Below are 19,120 nucleotides of genomic sequence, written 5' to 3'. Positions count from 1 at the left end.
ATAACAAGAATGAACCTTAAGAATATTGTGCTAAGTAAAAGATGCATGTGCAAAAGGCCATGTTGTATTATTCCATATACAGGAAATGTCCATAACAAGTATATCCACAGGGAGATAAAGTAGATTAGTGGTTGTCAGGGACTGCAAAAAGGGGAGAATTTGAGAGTGACTGGCAGGAAGTACAGGCATGCTTTTTGGCATTATGAAAATATTCTAAAATTAGATGGTGGTGATGGTTGCAAAACCTTTGGAATATAGTAAAAGACACTGAATGGTATGCTTAAAAATGGTGAATTTTGTGATTTGTGAATTATACTTTAGAAATAATAACAACAATAATAAAGCGAGGTGTCTTTCCACATCTCCATGCCCTGTATTTTCATGGAAAAAAAAAAATCATCTCAGGGCCAGGCTCAGTGGCTTACTCTTGTAATCCCAGCCCTTTTGGAGGCCTAGGTGAGAGGATCACTTGAGGCCAGGAGTTCTAGACCACCCTGAGCAACATAGCAAGATTTCATCTCTATAAAAAATTTTAAAAAATTAGCCAGGAATGGTGATGTGTGCCTACAGTTCAGCTCCTTGGAAAGCTGAGGCAAGATGATCACTTGACCCTAGGAGTTTGAGGTTGCAGTTGGCTATCATCAGCACTGCACTCCAGTCTGGGGGACAGAACGAGAGCCTATCTCAAAAAAAAGCATCTTGCATTCATAGTAAGTGACCAGAATATGATGCTGACAGCATGCTGTGATGAAATATATCAGATGAAACAAATTAAATTCAAAAAGATGTTGTTGTTGTTGTTGTTGTTGTTGTTGTTGTTTGTAGAAATAAGGGAAGAGAAACATCTACTTGGAAAGAACTGACACAACTAAATTGGAAAATGTGGGAAGGGGATGGGGAAGAGGGTGCTCTACTTGAGATCTGACTCCAGGGCTTACAGCAAGGGGAACTTGGGCAAGTTACAGACTCTCTGTGCCTTGGTTTTTTCATCAGCAAAACAGAAAGAATCATCCCATAAACTGTAAGGTCGATGGTATCAGTGGGTCCCCAAACTGACTGCACATCTCAGTCATGTTAAACACATTCCAGGCCCCACCTGAGCCCACAGAATCAAAATTCGTGCCAGAAGGACAATGAACTTGTATTTGCACTGACTTTCCCAGGTGTTTCTTACTCTGGTCAACTTGGGGGTAGGACCCATTGAGCTGCATCACATCATTCCAAAGCCAAAACACAACAGCAGAACAAGAATATTTTCAATGCAGTCCCTAAAGCAGAGCAGAAACTGTTGGGGGAACCTAGAAGTAAAGGAGACCTGGCTTGCTGGGCTCCATTTAAACTTTATCCTGAGTACAGCAGAGATAGAAGCCCTTCGGGACACATACCTGAGGCAGTGACAGTCCAACTTTGGAAGAGTGGAAGCCCTAGTTTCAAATTCAGGCATGCTTTGAGTAGAAATTAAGTTTACCTCTTTTTGCACAGCAACATGGCCCATCTTTCCTAAGCTGCTCAGCTTAGAAGAAAAGGAATCATACTGCTAAGAAATCACACTTCAGCAGACATGGGAAAGTAAGGAGGTCTTATAAATCTATTCTAGCTATCTAACATGAGATCAGAAATTTAGCAGTTTCTTTCATGTTCAGGAGAGTTGTCCAGAGGCATTTCTAAAAATGGAAAGCATTCCTTCCTGTCCTAAGACATCACTGCTAACTTCAGGGAAGTAAGAACACAGCTGTGCACTCTACAGTATGGGTTGCTTTTGCACCTAAAATGTGTCCAACATCCTGAGACCTGTACCCATTTCAGGGAGCCTTGAGAGGAGCCCAAATCACTGAGTGAATTGGACAGTGCGTGGAGATGGTTCAGCACTGCACGGGTAAGTGCAGGAGCAAGGCCGGGTCATTCTGAGAGACAATGGGTGGCGCCGATGGGGGTAAACAAAGATAAAATCAGAAGTTTGTGCTTCATCTTCAAAAACTCAAACCAATAAGTAATTTGTTCTTTAAAAGTAATAACAGTTATTTTTCTTTTTACATGAGAATTTAATCTCAAAACAGAAATCAGAAAAATATGAAGTGCATAAAACTTAAACAATAGCTTATATGTATTCTTTCTAAATAGAACCAATAGTAAAATCCTCTTCATAAAACATATATTGTGGTTATAAAAAGGCAAAAATCTTAGTAAGACTCATAGGTGTTCAACAGAAGAGTAAATTAAACACAGTCAAGGGAAGACCCAAGTCTCACGCTTCAGACACTTCTGAATTTTGGTCCCAATACTCTAGGAGGTCACACCTCTGTCCTGGAAAATGACACAGGAATGAATATTCTTCCCTTGACTCATTCTGTTCATTCTTTCAGAATCACAGAAACAAAAAACATGGAAATACGGTCAAATAAATAATTTGTTTTCCCTCTTCTTCAGGTCTCTTATCTGTTTTTTACGAATAACAACATTACCTTAAGGATTATGATGAAAATACAATGCCCATATGTGTGCACAATTTTAAGCAAAATGTCTGGTACGAATTGGTCAACGAATAATTACTGAATAATTATATAAATATTGCTGAATTATATGAATTCTATGAATAATTATTGAATAATTATTGTGATTGCTTTTATTGGCAGTGCTCAGAACTCATCCCTGTGTGACCTCAAGTAAGTCATGTAACTTTGTGACTTGCAGTTTCACCATTTTTTTTTTTTTTTTGAGACGGAGTTTCACTCTTGTTGCCCAGGCTGAAGTGCAGTGGTGCAATCTCAGCTCACTGCAACCACCTCCTCCCGGGTTCAAGCAATTCTCCTGCCTCATCCTCCTAAGTAGCTGGGATTACAGGCATGTGCCACCATGCCTGGCTAATTTTGTAATTTTTTTTTTTTTTTTTTAGTAGATATGGGGTTTCTCCGTGTTGGTCAGGCTGGTCTTGAACTCCTGACCTCAGGTGATCCACCTGCCTCGGCCTTCCAAAGTGCTGGAATTACAGACGTAAGCCATCACACCCGGGCTTCACCATTTTTAAAATAAAGAAATTTTACAAATTTTTTTTCCTGCCATATAATGTCAGGTCTCATAGACACCAGAAAATAAATTTATTTACATTGATACATTTCAAAGCAATGTCCTTACACAGCATAGTTGGAGGATGGTGGGGACTGCTGAGAGGTATGCTTTCAAATGAGATCGACCCAGTCCTCTGTCCTTCACTTCCAAATGAATGCTGAGTAGCCCAGGGTCATGCTCATTGCACCCTCAAATCACTCAAGTCCAGCAGCCAAACTAAAGAGACCTGGGCTATGGGACCATCTCCCCAGCCCCAGGCTCACAAAACCTAGGTGGGGATAAAAGCTGAGAAAGTGAGTAGGTGGTTCAGGGTATCACTCTCTCCTACTCGTTCCTCTCACCTCAAACTCACCTTCTACTGCACAGAAACACTGAGGACCACCAACCAACCCTAACCATGTCTTGCCCCCTTGATCTTGCCATGTTCTGTTAGTGGAATGCAACCACACTTCAATGGTGTTAGACAAACTCAGAAAATATATGTATGTCAAACGATGTTCCATAAGAACTGCTCATAACCCTGTTCTGTTCATTATATGGGAAAACTGAATGAAAACAGCAAAATAGTATCAGGTTTACAAAACTTCCCAAGATAGATGGTCACACATGTTTTCAGGAGATATATGTATAAATAATCTGGATTACTTGATACCTTGAAAAGAGCTCTTGTGGGACTAGAATGACATCGATAAGTGACAAGTATAAAATGTAGTGTTCACTGACATTAGAAAACAAATCAACCCACGCATAGAAGAAAAACTTTGAAGATAATGATGTCAAACTTGTCTTAAGTGCAATGGAAAGCCAAAATTCCGATCCAGTAAGAGAACAGAAATCAACCTGACTATGAGATGCAGCAAGAAGAATACTGAGACAGGAGAGAAAACATTTTTTAAAAATGAATTATTCATTCACTTTTTAGTGGATACAGAAAAAAACTGCAGAAGACCCAGAGAATATCACGGCAGTCTAACAGTTTGATATCTTTCACTTGTGGAAAAGCCTTCAGATCTGTTTTAACTGAAAGAGAAGGTGTGGTGACTTCATGACTACCATTAAGAAAATATAACCCGTTGGGAAACTGTTTCTGACTGGTACACACAAGAAATGAACAATGAGGAATATGCTTAGATGTATTGGGAAAGAGATGGGTCTGTGGCGTTGTCACAAAAGTACACAAATCCTGAGAATGACTGCTGAACAAATGGTCCCCCTCAATGCTGACCCTCAGGTAAGACCAAGGGGCCTTGTGTTTCAGCAAAGCCTGGGCAACTGTAATGCAGGGCTCCTAAGATTCCATGACATTCCCTCCTTCTAATTCTGTTATTGCAACTGCAGGCCATTACCTGGCACACTGGCCACTATCTGCCTCACTCTTATCAGAGTCTGAGCTACAGGCAGTGCCTTTGGCTCAAATGTCTGGCATCTCAGACCCTGTTTTTGTGGTTAAGGACTCTAAAGTGCTGTGGCGAGTGATCAAGTTTTTCTCAGCGGTAAGATAACAATTCCAGTTATTGTCATCCCTCAGTCCTGATCAAACCTATTTGATTTCACCAGTTTTCAACCCATGATGTGTTTGAGTTTCTTCTCCCTAGTCCCTGGCTCTACCTCTTCTGGCACAAATGTCAGCATGACTGTATCTGCCAGCCTTTTGTCAAGTGAAAAGGCAGAGATGAACATCCTAGAAATCAACCAAGAATTGCGCTTACAGCTGGCAGAGGGCAAACAGCAGTTCTGAAACCTCAAAGAGAAATTTCTTATACCTCAAACTACTACGTACTCCCTGGCCAACCAGCTGAAGAAGTACAGTAAGTTCTACAGGTTCACTGTATCAAAAATGATGAATGATTACCCATCTTCTCCCTGAGAGGTGAAATGCTCTCTTAATCAAAATTAATTTTATCCTTTCCATGCTTCTAGGAAAAAGAAGAGGGTATTTTCACCTCATTTTCTTAAAGATGGAAAACAGAGGCACAAAGTATTCAGCAGCTTTTCCATGTTTGTAATTTGGTGTGGGGTGGAACTAGAGTTAAAATGCCAGTTACTGGTGTCTGACATAGGAACAGAACCACCTGTTTTTTTCAGCAAGAGGCTAAATTGTGTTTGCCAGAATTCTCTCTGTACCATATAAGATCCTGCAGACAGGCCGGGCGCGGTGGCTCAAGCCTGTAATCCCAGCACTTTGGGAGGCCGAGATGGGTGGATCATGAGGTCAGGAGATCGAGACCATCCTGGCTAACACGGTGAAACCCCGTCTCTACTAAAAAATACAAAAAAAAAACTAGCCGGGCGAGGTGGTGGGCGCCTGTAGTCCCAGCTACTCGGGAGGCTGAGGCAGGAGAATGGCGTGGACCCGGGAGGCGGAGCTTGCAGTGAGCTGAGATCAGGCCACTGCACTCCAGCCTGGGAGACAGAGCGAGACTCCGTCTCAAAAAAAAAAAAAAAGATCCTGCAGACAAATAGCATCTAATCTGTGGCTTTACATATCTGGGACTAATGAATTTCCATTCAATTCAGGCCAAGTTCCATGCTGAGAACCCTGGTGGAAACGTGATGATAGCACACAGTACCAACTCCAAGTAGCTTAAAGAGGAGTCTGCACCTAATAGAAATTGTGGTATCCATAAGTGACAGCATCAAGAGCAAGGAGTACCCTGGTGAGAGGAAAGTCCTGCTTTCTGGGGCACAGGCTGTTATTTCTCTCTTTTTTTTTTTTTTTTTTGATATGGAGTTTTGTTTTTGTTGCCCAGGCTGGAGTGCAATGGCCCAATCTCAACTCACCACAACCTCCGCCTCCTGGGTTCAAGCAATTCTCCTGCCTCAGCCTCCAAAGCAGCTGAGATTACAGGCATGCACTATCATACCCAGTTAATTTTTGAATTTTTAGTAGAGATGGGGTTTCTCCATGTTGGTCAAGCTGCTCTCGAACTTCTGACCTCAGGTGATCCACCCGCCTCGGCCTCCCAAAGTGCTTGGATTACAGGCGTGAGCCACGGCACCTGGCCCAGGCTCTTATTTCTAAAGAGGAAAAAAGAGAGCCCCCAAGACTTCGTGGAGGTAGCAGTGTGCAAAGCAGGAACCTTGGGCCAGTTTCCTGGGTTCCATCCAAGTTAATCGTCTTCTCTGTGCCTCAGTTTCCTCATCTGTTCACAGGTGTTATAATAATACCTACCTCGGTAAATTGCTGCAATGAATTACACAACCTATTGCTTGTAACCTCCTGGAACAGTTGTTGGCACAGAGTAAACACTATTAGTTCTTCATTCTACTGTTTCTAACTTAACAGAAATTTGATTAGTATTTGGGCATGCTTCCTTCATGGCCTTATGGTCTTATGCCTCATATTTTATGCAATTATATCCAGATATGATTTTTAAAATCTTGAACATATTGGTGCTTAAAATTCCCAGTTTAAAAAAAAAAAAAAAATCAGTCCTGTGAACACAGAAAATCTGAGACAGGTCTCAGTTAATTTAGAAAGTTTATTTTGCCAAGGTTGAGGATGCACCCGGGACACAGCCTCAGGAAGACCTGACGGTGCCCAAGGTGGTCACGAGACATCAATTAATGTATGTAAGAAGTACATTCGTTCAGTCTGGAAAGGCAGGACAACTTGAAGCAAAGGCAGGAAGACCCAAATTATATGATTTCTGAGCACTCTAAGTGTAAGCAGAAATTAACACCAGCCGGTTAAACGCTTATTTTAGTCGTTTAAAAGGAAATTGCAAGATACAATCCCAAACCAGTTTCTTACCTAGTGACAGTGATTGGTCTCAGGCTGTGGACTGCTCTCCACCATCCTAGAAGCAGGAAAAACAACTCATCTTCCCTGTTGGAAGAAGCGAGCTCGAACTTCATAAAGCAGTTACCTGCATTCCATTGTCACGGAAGCAGGAAAACTTGCCTTCCTGTTGACAGCAAGCGAAACTCCAGAAAAAGAAGAGTTGTACAGTAAAATAAATTTAAGATCTCGACCAAATTTGGGTACATCAAGGATTCTCTGGAGGGGGTGCTCTCAGACCTCAGCAAATTGTCCTGTTGGCTTGAGCCATAAAGTTAGTTCATGCTGGTACCAAGCACTGATACATTTGTCAAAGGTCAGGGGCATCTCCACTCAGAATCCCCCAGTGGTGGTTACCGAAATGTGAACCCAACAAATCTGAGACAGGTCTCAGTTAATTTGGAAGGTTTATTTTGCCAAGGTTGAGGATGCGCCAGAACAGCCTCAGGAAGACCTGACGACATGTGCCCAAGGTGGTCGGGGCATAGCTTAGTTTCATACATTGGGAGACGTGAGACATCAATCAATATATGTAAGAGGTAAATTGGTTCTTTCTGGAAAGACAGGAAAACTTGAAGCAAAGGCAGGAAAACTCAAAGTGGAGAGGGAGCTACCAGGGAAGGGAGCTTCCCGGTCACAGATAGGTGACACACAAATGGTTACATTATTTTGAGTATGTGATTAGCCTTTCCAAAGGAGGCAAATAAGATATGTATCTATCTCAGTGAGCAGAGGAGTGACTGAATAGAATGGGAGGCAGGTTTGCCCTAAGCAGTTCCCAGCTTGAGTTTTCCTTAGTGATTTTGGGGGCCCAGGATATTTTCCTTTCGCAGTCTCACAGCCCTAGAAGCCTTCCTAGCTGTACAGAAAATCACCACTTCATTCCCCAGTGCAGGAGAGGCTGCAAGCCTTGGGAAAGCATCCCATGATTCAGAGTCAGACCTCAGGGGCCGTGAATTCTGACCCTGCCTCCTTCCAGGTGACTCATCTTGTCGAGTTGCTTGATGTGCCCCTGAGCTTCTTTTTTCCTGTATCTAAGTGGGGAGGATCAGATGCCAGAAAGTCGGGAGGCTGAAGAGTAAAGATGTGGACATCCCTGCCTACAGCCTGGAACTAGGGACAGTTTTGTCCTTAGCATGGACCTGGCTCCTGCCCTGTAGGCAGTGACCACAGCAGCATGTCCAGCCTTCCACTGAGGCAGGCGTGTCTGTCTTAGAATATGAAGAGTGCAAAGACCTGATAAAATCTATGCTGAGGGATGAACTAAAGTTCAAGGAGGAGAAGCTGGCAGAGGAGCTCAGGCAAGCGGAGGAGCTCAGCTGAGGGGGCCCCGTGGGGGCAGGCAGGTGGGCAGGTGTGTGAATCTCTGTACAGCAGCTCAGCGGGGAGAAGTAAGAGCTAAGCTGGGCCAGGGGAAGGGCAGGAATTGCCACGGCAGGCACGTGTCACACAAATATTTATAAAACAGAGAACAACAATAGTAAGTTATGGGTTGCCTCGTTTTCTCTTTTTCAAACAAGTAATTGTTGAGGTGAAATTTGCATAACCCAAAAGTAACCAAAGGAAAGTGAACTACCCAGCAGCAGTTAGTATACTCAAAATGCTGTGCGATCACCACTGCATTTACTCTTAGTCAGAATCACCTCCTGACTGACTTGGGCTTCTCATTTGTTCAATCAATATTGCCTTCTCGACCCGGTCATTCTTTTCTTTTTTCATCTTTCCAGTTGTACCTGGCCACATTTCTGTGCACGGCTTTGTGTCCAGTCACTGAATAATGCACTATGTGTATTTTAACATGAAAATGTCCACAACCAAAATGAGAAATCGAAGGAAAATCCTTTTGGAACTCATTTGGTTACAGAAGAAAAAGATGAATGGAATGCTGAAAAATCTTCCTGGAGCTCTCTCTCTCTATTGCAGAGGGGAAGACCTGTTTTTAATTTTAAAAATATATTTTTCTTTCCTTTGCCACAGGCATTTCCCTTAACATGTACTGACTTTCTGCATGGAGGGCTCCTTTGTTGCAATATTAGAACGGATCACTCATCCCTTTCCACTATTAAATTTTCTCTACTATTCCACCTTAGGCAATATAAAGTCTCTGTTCACTCTCAGACCTGAGAGCTGGCCCAGTTACAGGACATGTTACAGGAAGGGAGCGATGCCTTCCTCTCACTGAATCAGCATCTCAAGGTCCTCCTCACTCCTGATGATTCTGACAACTCCCAGGGGCAGGACCTCTGAGAGCAGGCTGGCAGAGCACCTTGTCCACCAGCTCAGCCCAGGTAAGGTGACCACAGGCCCTGATGACACAAAGCCCAGGCTTATGAGAGACTCTACCCTCCATACCTTCACAATGACAGTTATATTGGTGGTGTTTCTTTCCATTAAACATATATGGCCATGACATGACCAGGACTTCCTGGGTAGGAACAGAGGTAAGAAGTCCATGGGGTTAGAGGTCACAGTATTGCAAATGTCTCCTCCTCCTTGATAGTCATGTCTTTGGAGCAAGAGGCCATATCCATTCAGTTTTAAAGGACAGGAAGGAGGCTATGACAGAAGGCAAGTTGTTAGAGTAAAAAGAGTCCAGGACTAAGAATGAAGGTTCCCAGGCTGTATCTTCAGCAATGTCCTTAGTAACCATGGGTGAGTGACTGATTTATCCTTTCTGGATTTCTTTGTCTAAACCTGCAAAGAGGTCAAATTGTCTCTTCAATGGTAGGTACAGCATTCAAATATGGGAATACTTATGATTACCTTTCAAAATGAGATGAAGCCCCTCACCGTGTGGTGTTGGAGAAGGCACTTGATGTGGGGGCATTTGGTGGTAGGAAGTGCTTCAGAGTGGAGCCCTCCCCATGGAGAGAATGTCCCTGAATAACACAGCAGAAGCCAACTTGGAGGGCTTGTGAAGTCTCCCAATGCATGAAGAAAGGTGGGATAAGGTTGTTTGTCCTCCCCTAAGAGAAAGAAATAGATTCTAAATGTGAGAGCTGTGACAGGACACCAAGCCTGTGTCTGGGAATCAGATCTGTGGCTGGATGGGGGAGACAGCTGCCAAAGTCCAGAAAGATGCTGGACAAGCCTCCAGTGATATGGGGACCAAAACATCTTTTCAATATTTGGCCACAGCTTGATGGTGGCCCTCCAGATCAGAAATGCATTGCCTGATGGATCAGGAAACCATGCCAGGGCATTTTATTAAAGATAAAACATGAAAGCTTTCAGTCCGACACTGACCCATGCATAGATGTTCATGTCTCTGTGCACATAGAGCTCACTGTGCTTGCAGTGTGTGAAGTGAGGAATATCTAAATGGAAACTTCTGTATTTGTTTGCAGAGAATGATGAAAGTGATAGTGAAAATGATAAAGATGAGGAGATTCATAAAGTACAAGAATCACCTGTCCCCAGGTTACACTGAACAATCAGGAGCGGGTAGTGGGTGGATAAACCATGGAAAAGGTCTTAGAATATGAAGGAGTTGAAGGTAGTCACAGATTCCAGATGCAGGATAAAGAAAGCTGCAGAGTGCACTGATTTCATGTGCTCACCCAACAAGGAAATAGGCCTGGTCCATTGTCTTCATGGGCCTTGTAAGCATGACCCTGGATGAAGTCACCAGCCCTAGGGACTTCCTGCACTCACAGAGGAGAACTGTTCTCTCCTGTAATGAAAACCAGGAGGAGATGCAAAGCTGCTTTCTACATGATTGTCTCCAGGTTCTTGTTAAGAAAGATAAATAGCAAAGAGGTGGGCCAGGCACGGTGGCTCACACCTGTAATCCCAGCGCTTTGGGAGGCCAAGGTGGGTGGATCACCTGAGGTCAGCAGTTTGAGACCAGCCTGGCCAACGTAGCAAAATCTCACCTCTACTAAAAATACAAAAATTAGTCAGGTGTGGTGGGGGGCACCTGTAGTCCCAGCTACCTGGGAGGCTGAGGCAGGAGAACCACTTGAATGCAGGAGGCAGAGGTTGTAGTGAGCCGAGATCATGCCACTGCACACCAGCCTGGGTGACAGAGTGAGAATGTGTCTCAAAAAAATAGTAAAGGGGTAAAAAGCAGAGGAATTATTTAGGAAGTTTCTAGAAACTAAACATCAAGAGAAGTACCTAGAAAAAAATTGTACATTTCACATATTATTTTTATAAAAAGACCCAGAAGACACACCATTTCTGGAGCCTACAGTGGCTCAAGAGCCTGTATTCCCTTGGTCACAGTATTTAAATGCAACCCAGCTTTGGCACACCGTGTAGCAGCTGTTATGGTTCTCCATGTATGTATCTCTGTGTGTGTCATGTCTGCACACACAGAGATAGCTGACCCTCCGTCCTCCTCAGCTCCTATCTTCCCAGTGCAATGAACACAAGCTGCTCCCTTCCTCTTTGGCTCCCATGGCATCCACAATCTCTTGCAGAGAAAGGAGGAGTGCCTATTCCCTCTTACAGGGAGCCACCCGTTTGCTTTTTGGGACAATTCTCTTATACCTCTGTCAAAACTGGCTAGGACTCCCTGGGTCCAATTGAGGGTCCAATTTCTCTGTGTTTAATCTTTTGTCATCTCTCTCCCCGCTGGCTCATCAGGGAGGTGCTGAAGGCTGAAGAAAAGGAAGTCCCTGAGGACTCACTGGAGGAATGTGCCATCACTTGTTCAAATAGCCACAGCCCTTCTGACTCCAACCAGCCACACAGGAACACCAAAACCACATTTGAGGAAGACAAAGTCGACTCTGCACTGGTTATAGACAGTGAATCCTCTCATGATGAATGGGAGGATGCTCTACACATTCTCCCAGGTAGACTCTATATTCTCTCCCCCTCATACCTCTGTCTAGGCTGAGGAAGATCAACTCTGAAAAAGAGCTCTATACAAACAAATTGGTTTGAATCAGAAATTAGGATGGGGTACTAAACACAGATATCAGGTGGTTTAGGGATTTTCCTCTCCTCCTCAGCCCTGTCTCCCTGTCCCCAGTGTCATGGACCCCAGGCAATTGGGACAAACTCATAGTCACCTTTGTCCAGGAGGTATACAGGAGGTATCTATCAAGCCTTCTAGCTTGGATCCAATATCTCTCATCATCTGTCATTATGTCATCTGTCCCTGAACAAAGTTCATGGAGTTTTTATGCCTTTTTAAGGAAACTGGCAGCCTTGCCTTTGTATTTGGAGGTATTGTTCCCCCAGTTTTACTGCTCTCAGCTTCAGTCTTGATCTCCTTTAAGTCAGCTTGCTTAGCTGCACAGTCACCTTGAAACCAGGATGGAAACATTTATTCTTTACCTTGCTGATATGCCTCCATAGAGCAAGGCTGGGCCCTGAGTTCTCCACCCCATCAATGGCCAATGTTTCTTTGTAGCATCACAGATTTTTTTTTTTTTTTTTTTTTTTGAGACAGAGTCTCACTCTGTCACCCAGGCTGGAGTGCAGTGGCACAGTCTTGGCTCACTGCAACCTCTGCCTCCTGGGTTCAAGCAATTTTCCTGCCTCAGCCTCCTGAGTAGCTGGGACCAGAGATGCACACTACCATGCCTGGCTAATTTTTATATTTTTAGTAGAGACAAGGTTTCACCATGTTGGCCAGGCTGGTCTCGAACTCCTGGCCTCAAGTGATCCATCAACCTTGGCCTTCCAAATCGCAGATTAGTTTTTAAGACAGAGTTGTTAGAATTCATCCATCAGTCCAGTCTCATATATAGATGCCTTTAAACATTCAATGACCATGTTATCTGGTGAGATAAGTCAGTATTGCAGCAACACTCTCAGAAAGTAGCTTGACCAATTTTTGGAGATTTTTTTGGGAAAAATTTTAACTTGCATAGACTCAGGCAGGGAATGTGGCATTATGGTCTACCCATAGAGGGAGATTTTGGCCTGTGGGTCTGGAAAGGAGGCTCATCTACTTCACACCAGACTTAATCTAGGGCACCCTAGAACATTCCTGTCAGAATCCATATTCTTGCACTGAGAATATTTATTTCCTTGTGCTATGACTGGACACTGATTTGGTCATATGTGAAGTGTGATTGGCTTAATGTGACCTGCTTCTCTGAATTTATTTACAGAAAATCAAAGTGATCAAGAGGAAGAGGAAGAAGGGCCAGTGTCTCCCAGGTAACACTGTGGAATTGTGGGCTGTTACTTCAATAGTGACACTTGGAGACTGCAGATCCAGAGAAAACGAGGAAGTGATGAATAGAACTATTTCTTCCATTCACCCAGCTACAAATTGTCCTTATTAACACTGTTGGGGGCTATTCATGGCACTTGTGTTGGTTTTAATTTTGTAGTCCTCTCAAGATAGGAACCTGCAATCAGATGAGCCAGGTGAACTAACCAAACAGGGATTTCTTGGTGTTGCCTGTTCTCTCCCACGTGTTTAAATCCAAGGAGAGATGCATATATGCTTTCCGCCCATTTGTTGTTAGTATGTTTGCTAGTATCTGTGCAAGAGAAGAAATTCAGAAAATAAACATATATCAAAATATTGGAAAAAGGAGGCCCTTAATACACAGGCTGTATGTCTGCACTGCCTCAAGAGCTCTGTTCACTTGAATGATGCATGTAAAATTCAACATAATTTATGCAAAGTAGTTAAAGTCCTGTGTCAGTTCTCTGTGCTGCAAGTCATGATGGTAGTTTACAGGGAGAGTCTGGGTGCTCTGCAGTGGCTCATCTGTGGCAAATGCACTGAGCATGACCAGCGCATTTTCGATCTCTCCCTAAGACAGTCACTTTCCACCCTGCATTTAGAAGGATAGCTTTTTTTCTCTTGAAGGAAAAATGCCTTTGCTTTTTGTGATCACTTGATTCTGTTTCCCATTGATCAGCTGAAAGGCTTTGTTGTCTAATCTTTGTTGGTTTAATCTTCTGTCATCTCTGTCCTGCCTGGCTCATCAGGAATCTGCAGGAGTCTGAAGAGGAGGAAGCCCCCCAGGAGTCCTGGGATGAAGGTTATTTGACTCTCTCAATTCCTCCTGACATGTCTGCCTCGTACCAGTCTTACAAGAGCACCTTTCCCTCATTAGAGGAACAGCAAGTCGGCTTGGCTCTTGACATAGGCAGTGAGTACTCCATTGTGAAGGTAATAAAGCTCCAGTTCGTGTCCCAGGTGGACCCCATAATCTTTGGGCCTTGTGCCCCTGGTTGGGCTGAGAGTTGCCATCACTGTGGGCTGAACCTATATATCAGTGTAGATTTCAATCACTCTGGAGTTGAGTCTGAAGCACAGGCATGGGGTGGGTCAGTGAGCTTTGCTCTTTTCCTAGTCTCAGGCCATGCCCATGGCACCCTTGACCGACTGTCAGGACATTGAACTCAAGGCAGGTGTGGCGAACTCACACCAAGCTCTGCAGCACATGCCCAGGAGTTGTCTGTCAGATCAGCTCATCTGAATTAAATGTCTCTTGCCAGCTACAAAGTTCCTTATGAGTTTCGTTCCCCAAGCATGTCTTTGCGGTTCTCTACCTGCCCAAGGCCAGTGTCACCCTTGTCTACCTCTCAGTGGAAGATGTAACCCAGGTTTCACTGAATTCATCCCCATTTTCTGTGTCTTCTAAGTTGGCTTGTTTTAGCTCATCTGTCCATCTTCTTGCTGGTATGTTTTCTACATAAACAGCCGACTTTTCACTCACAAAAGCCATAATAGCTGATGCTTCTGTGTAGAACCAAGACTAATTTTGACTCAAGAGCTGGTACATTGCACCCCTTCATCAAATCTCAGTGTCCACAATCTTGTAAACTATCAAATCCTGGGTATTTGATGAGAGAAAGCTTAATATTGAAGTGTCTCTCCTACGAGGTGTTAGAACTATTTGCCTACAATCTATTGGGGGGAAAAAATTGCTCTTTTGTGTACACACACCTAGGACAGAGCACATTGGGAAGATAACATTCCAAAACAGGGGAATTTTGCCCAAGGCTCATGAAAGGAACCAAGTCAGTTCTCTCAAGACTTGACCTCAGGCCTCCTGGTATATTTCTCTCAAAGTCTCCTGTTCTCACACTGAGAAGACTGATGTCCCTGTGTTAGGATTGGACAGAGGACTGTTTCTGTGTGCAAGGAGGAACTGCTTAATGTAAGAAGCCCCATCTGAATTTATTTGCAGGACATCAGTGTGATCAAGTGAAAAAGGAGGATTGAGAGGCAACATGTCCCAGGTGAGTCTGAGAAATTGTGGACAGTTAATTTGGTGTTGACACCTGGAGACGCCAAGTCCAGGGAAAACAGAACATGCTGAAAATAACGATTTCATCTTGTCAACCAAGCCTGAATTACTCCTATTAATATTGCTGTTGCTTTTCATTGCAGTAAATGTTTAGGTTTCCATTTCTTCCTACCCTTATCATTTACTAACCTAGTGAATGTTGACCATACCTCTAAAGCTGTATTCTCATGGTGACTGCAGGGAAACTTGAGCACATTTTGTGGAAAATTATTGAGCCCACTGTTTTCATGATCACTGTTCACTGTGTGTCCTGAGGGCACTAACTCAGAGTGTCCTTTAACTCCCTCATCAGTGTGTCACCTGGACAATTCACTAAGCTCTCTTTGTCTGTCTCTCTTTCTCTCTCTCTCTGTATTTCTCTTTCATCATTTACTACCCAGCCGTGGTCTATTCCTACATAAAGGCAATAATTTGTTACCTCATTAATGGATCTATCTTTTTTCTTTTGTAACCACTTCCTTATGCTACCCATGAAATCTAGCTGGGGCTCTGCAGTGTCTGATTTTCCCTGGCTGACTCTTCAGTTTTTTCTACTTCTCCAGGCTCAGCAGGGAGCTGCTGGAAGTGGAAGAGCCTGAAGTCTTGCAGTACTCACTGGATAGATGTTATTCGACTCCTTCCAGTTTTCTTGAACTACTGAACTCCTACCAGCCCTACAGAAGTGCCTTTTACTCTTTGGAGGAACAGCGTGTTGGCTTGGCTCTTGAGGTGGACAGTGAGGACCCTACAATGAAAGTGATAAGGATCCACCGAGTCTTCTGAATACGGGTCATATTCCTGCTGCAAGTGGTCCTTACTGAGCTGAGAGATATCATTGCCACAGGGAGGACCTATAGGCACATGTAGGTTTGAATGAAACTCTAGTTCCACCTGGAAGCCTAAATATGGGATGGGTCAGTGAGCATGGCTGTCTTCGTAGTTGCAGGCCATGCCTGTGGCACTCTGATCCTACTCTCAAGACACTGGACCCAGGCAGATGTGACAAATTCACACAACTATGATTTTGACTCAATTTTGTAGATTTTGTAGATTTCCTCCTTTACTCTAATTTCAGTGTTTAAAATCTTTTCAATCATGAAAAAGCTGAGTTTTTTATGAAACAGGGCTGAACATTGCAGTTTTTCTCCTAGAAATCATTTGGGGGCATTTGTTTTAAATTGGTTGGAAAAATACCACGTAACCATTTTCACAAACTTGGGACGAATGATATTGGGATAACAATCTACCATAATAGGGACATTTTACCTGTAGTTTCTGGGACAAAAACCAAGGAATCTCCATTATAACCAGCCTTCAGTCCTCCTGAAGTATAGCTCTCAGTGCCCTATTCTCATGGTGAGAAGACTGAGGTCCCTGTGTGAGGATAGACAGTGGATTGTTACATGTGTAGGGGAATTGGCTTAATGTGTCTGTCCATGTCTGAACTTATTGCAGAAATTGAAAAGTACCAAGAAAAGGAAGAAGACCAAAACCTACCATGCCCCAGGTAACTTTGAGCAATTGTGGACGCTTAATTCTGTGTTGACACCTGGAGACGCCAGGTCCAGGGAAACCAGAGTGTGTTCGATTTCATCTTTTCAACCAAGCCTGAATTCCTCCTGCTGACGTTGCTGTTGGTTTTCATTGCAGTAGACCTTTCGGTTTCCATTTCTTCCTCCCCTTATCATTTACTAACTTACAGTATGTTGACCGAACCTCAAAAGCTGTATTCTCATGGTGACTGAATGGAAACTTGAGCACATTTTATGCAAAATTGTTGAGCCCACTCTTTTCATGATCACTGTTCGCTGTGTGTCATGAAGGCACTAACTCAGAGTGTCCTTTTACTCCCTCATCATGTGTCAACTGGTCAATTCACTGAGCTCGTTTTCTTTCTCTCTCTCAGTCTCTCTCTCTCTCTTTCTCTTTCATCCTTTCCTACACAGCCATGGCCTATTCCAACATAAAGGCAATAATTTGTTACCTCATTAATGGATCTATCCTTTTTCTTTTTTAACCACTTCCTTATGCCCCATGAAATCTAGTTGGGGCTCTGTGGTTTCTGATTTTCCCTGGCTTACCTTTTAGTTTTTCCTACTTCTCCAGGCTCAGCAGGGAGCTGTTGGAAGTGCAAGAGCCTAAAGTCTTGCATGACTCAGTGGATAGATGTTATTCAACTCCTACCAGTTATCTTGAACTGTCTGATTCATGCCAGCCCTACAGAAGTGCCTTTTACTCATTGGAAAAACAGCATGTTGGCTTGGTTCTTGGCGGGGACAGTGAGTACCTTACTATGAAGGTAATAGGTCTCCACCTGGTCTTCCAGAAGGGGTCATATTCCTGCTCCAAGTGGCCCTTACTGAGCTGAGAGATGTCACTGCCACAGGGAGGACCTATAGGTGTATGTAGGTTATAAGAAAACTCTAGTTCCAGTTGGAAGCCCAGACATAGGATGGGCCAGTGAGCATGGCTCTACTCCTAGTCTCCAGCCATGTCTGTGGCAACCTGAGCCCACTCTTAGCACATTGGACCCAGGCAGATGTAAAAAATTCACAGAACTGTGATTTTGACTCAAAGGTTTGTAGGTTTCCTCCTTCATTCTAATTTCAGCGTCTAAAATTCTTGCAACCATTAACAAGCTGGGTATTTGATGAGACAGGGCTGAATACTGCAGTTTTCCTTCTAGAAATAATCTGGGACATTTGCTTTGAATTGATGGGAAAAGTAAGGCATAACTGTTTCCACAAACTTGGGATAAATGATTCTGGGATAACGATCTAGCAGAATAGGGACATTTCACCCTTGGTTCAGCGATGCAAACCGAAGAACCTCTATCATGACCAGCTTTCAGGCCTCCTGAAGTATGTCTCTCACAGTGTCCTGTTCTCATGCTGAGGAGCCTGAGGTCCCGGTGTGGGGATTAGACAGTGGAGTGTTATGGGTGTAGGTGAATTGGCTTATTTTGTTTGTCCCTGTCTAAATGTATTGCAGGAATTAAAAAGGACCAAGAAGAGGAAGAAGACCAAGGCCCCCATGCCCCAGGTAACTCTGAGCAATTGTGAACAGCTAATTCTGTGTTGACACCTGGAGACTCCTGGTCCAGGGAAAACAGAGCAGGCCAACAATATCAATTACATCTTTTCAACCAAGCCTGAATTATTCCTAACCATTGCTGTTGATTTTCATGGCAGTAGATATTTAGGTTTCCATTTCTTCCTCCCCTTATCATTTACTAACCTACCATAGGTTGACCATACTTCAAAAGCTGTATTCTCATGGTGACTGCATGGAAACTTGAGCACATTTTATGGAAAATTATTGAGTGCATTCTTTTCATGATCACTGTATGCTGTGTCCTTAGAGCACTAACTCAAAGTGTCCTGTTACTCCCTCATCAGTGTGTCACCTGGACAATATACTGAGCTCTCTTTCTCTCTCTCTCTCTGTCTGTCTCTCTCGCTGTCTGTCTTTCTCTTTCATCCTTTTCTATTTGGCCCTGTTCTGTCCCAACATATAGCCAATAATTTGTTACCTCATTAATGGATCTATCCTTTTCTTTTTATAACCACTTCCTTATGCTACTCATGAAATCTACCTGGGGCTCTATGGTGTCTGATTTTCCCTGGCTGACTCTTTAGTTTTTCCTACTTCTCCAGGCTCAGCAGGGAGCTGCTGGAAGGGGAAGATCCTGAAGTCTTGCAGTGCTCACTGGATATATGTTATTCGACTCCTTCCAGTTATCTTGAACTGCCTGACTCATGCCAGCCCTACAAAAGTGCCTTTTACTCATTGGAGGAACAGCATGTTGGCTTGGCTCTTTACGTGATCAGTAGGTTCCTTACTATGAAGGTGATAAGGCTCCACCTGGTCTTCCGGATAGGGGTCATATTCCTGCACTGAGCAGCCCTTACTGAACTGAGAGATGTTGCCACAGGCAGGACCTATAGGCACATGTAGGTTTGAATGAAACTCTAGTTCCATTTGGAAGCCCAGACATAGGATGGATCAGTGGGCATGGCTCTATTTCTATTCTCAGACCATGCAGTGGCAACCTGTGCTC

General features: G+C 43.6%; 1 pseudogene; it reads left to right on the top strand.

The window, feature by feature from the left end:
• The first annotated feature begins 4,681 nt into the window (after nucleotides 1–4,681).
• On the top strand, nucleotides 4,682–18,960 carry LOC112618536 (annotated as a pseudogene).
• Nucleotides 18,961–19,120: the final 160 nt, after the last annotated feature.

This window comes from Theropithecus gelada, chromosome 1 (assembly GCF_003255815.1).
Source record: "Theropithecus gelada isolate Dixy chromosome 1, Tgel_1.0, whole genome shotgun sequence".
In the NCBI taxonomy this organism is placed as follows: Eukaryota; Metazoa; Chordata; class Mammalia; order Primates; family Cercopithecidae; genus Theropithecus; species Theropithecus gelada.
The sequence above is the reverse complement of the archived record's forward strand: the minus strand, read 5'-3'. Positions and strand labels throughout refer to the sequence as shown.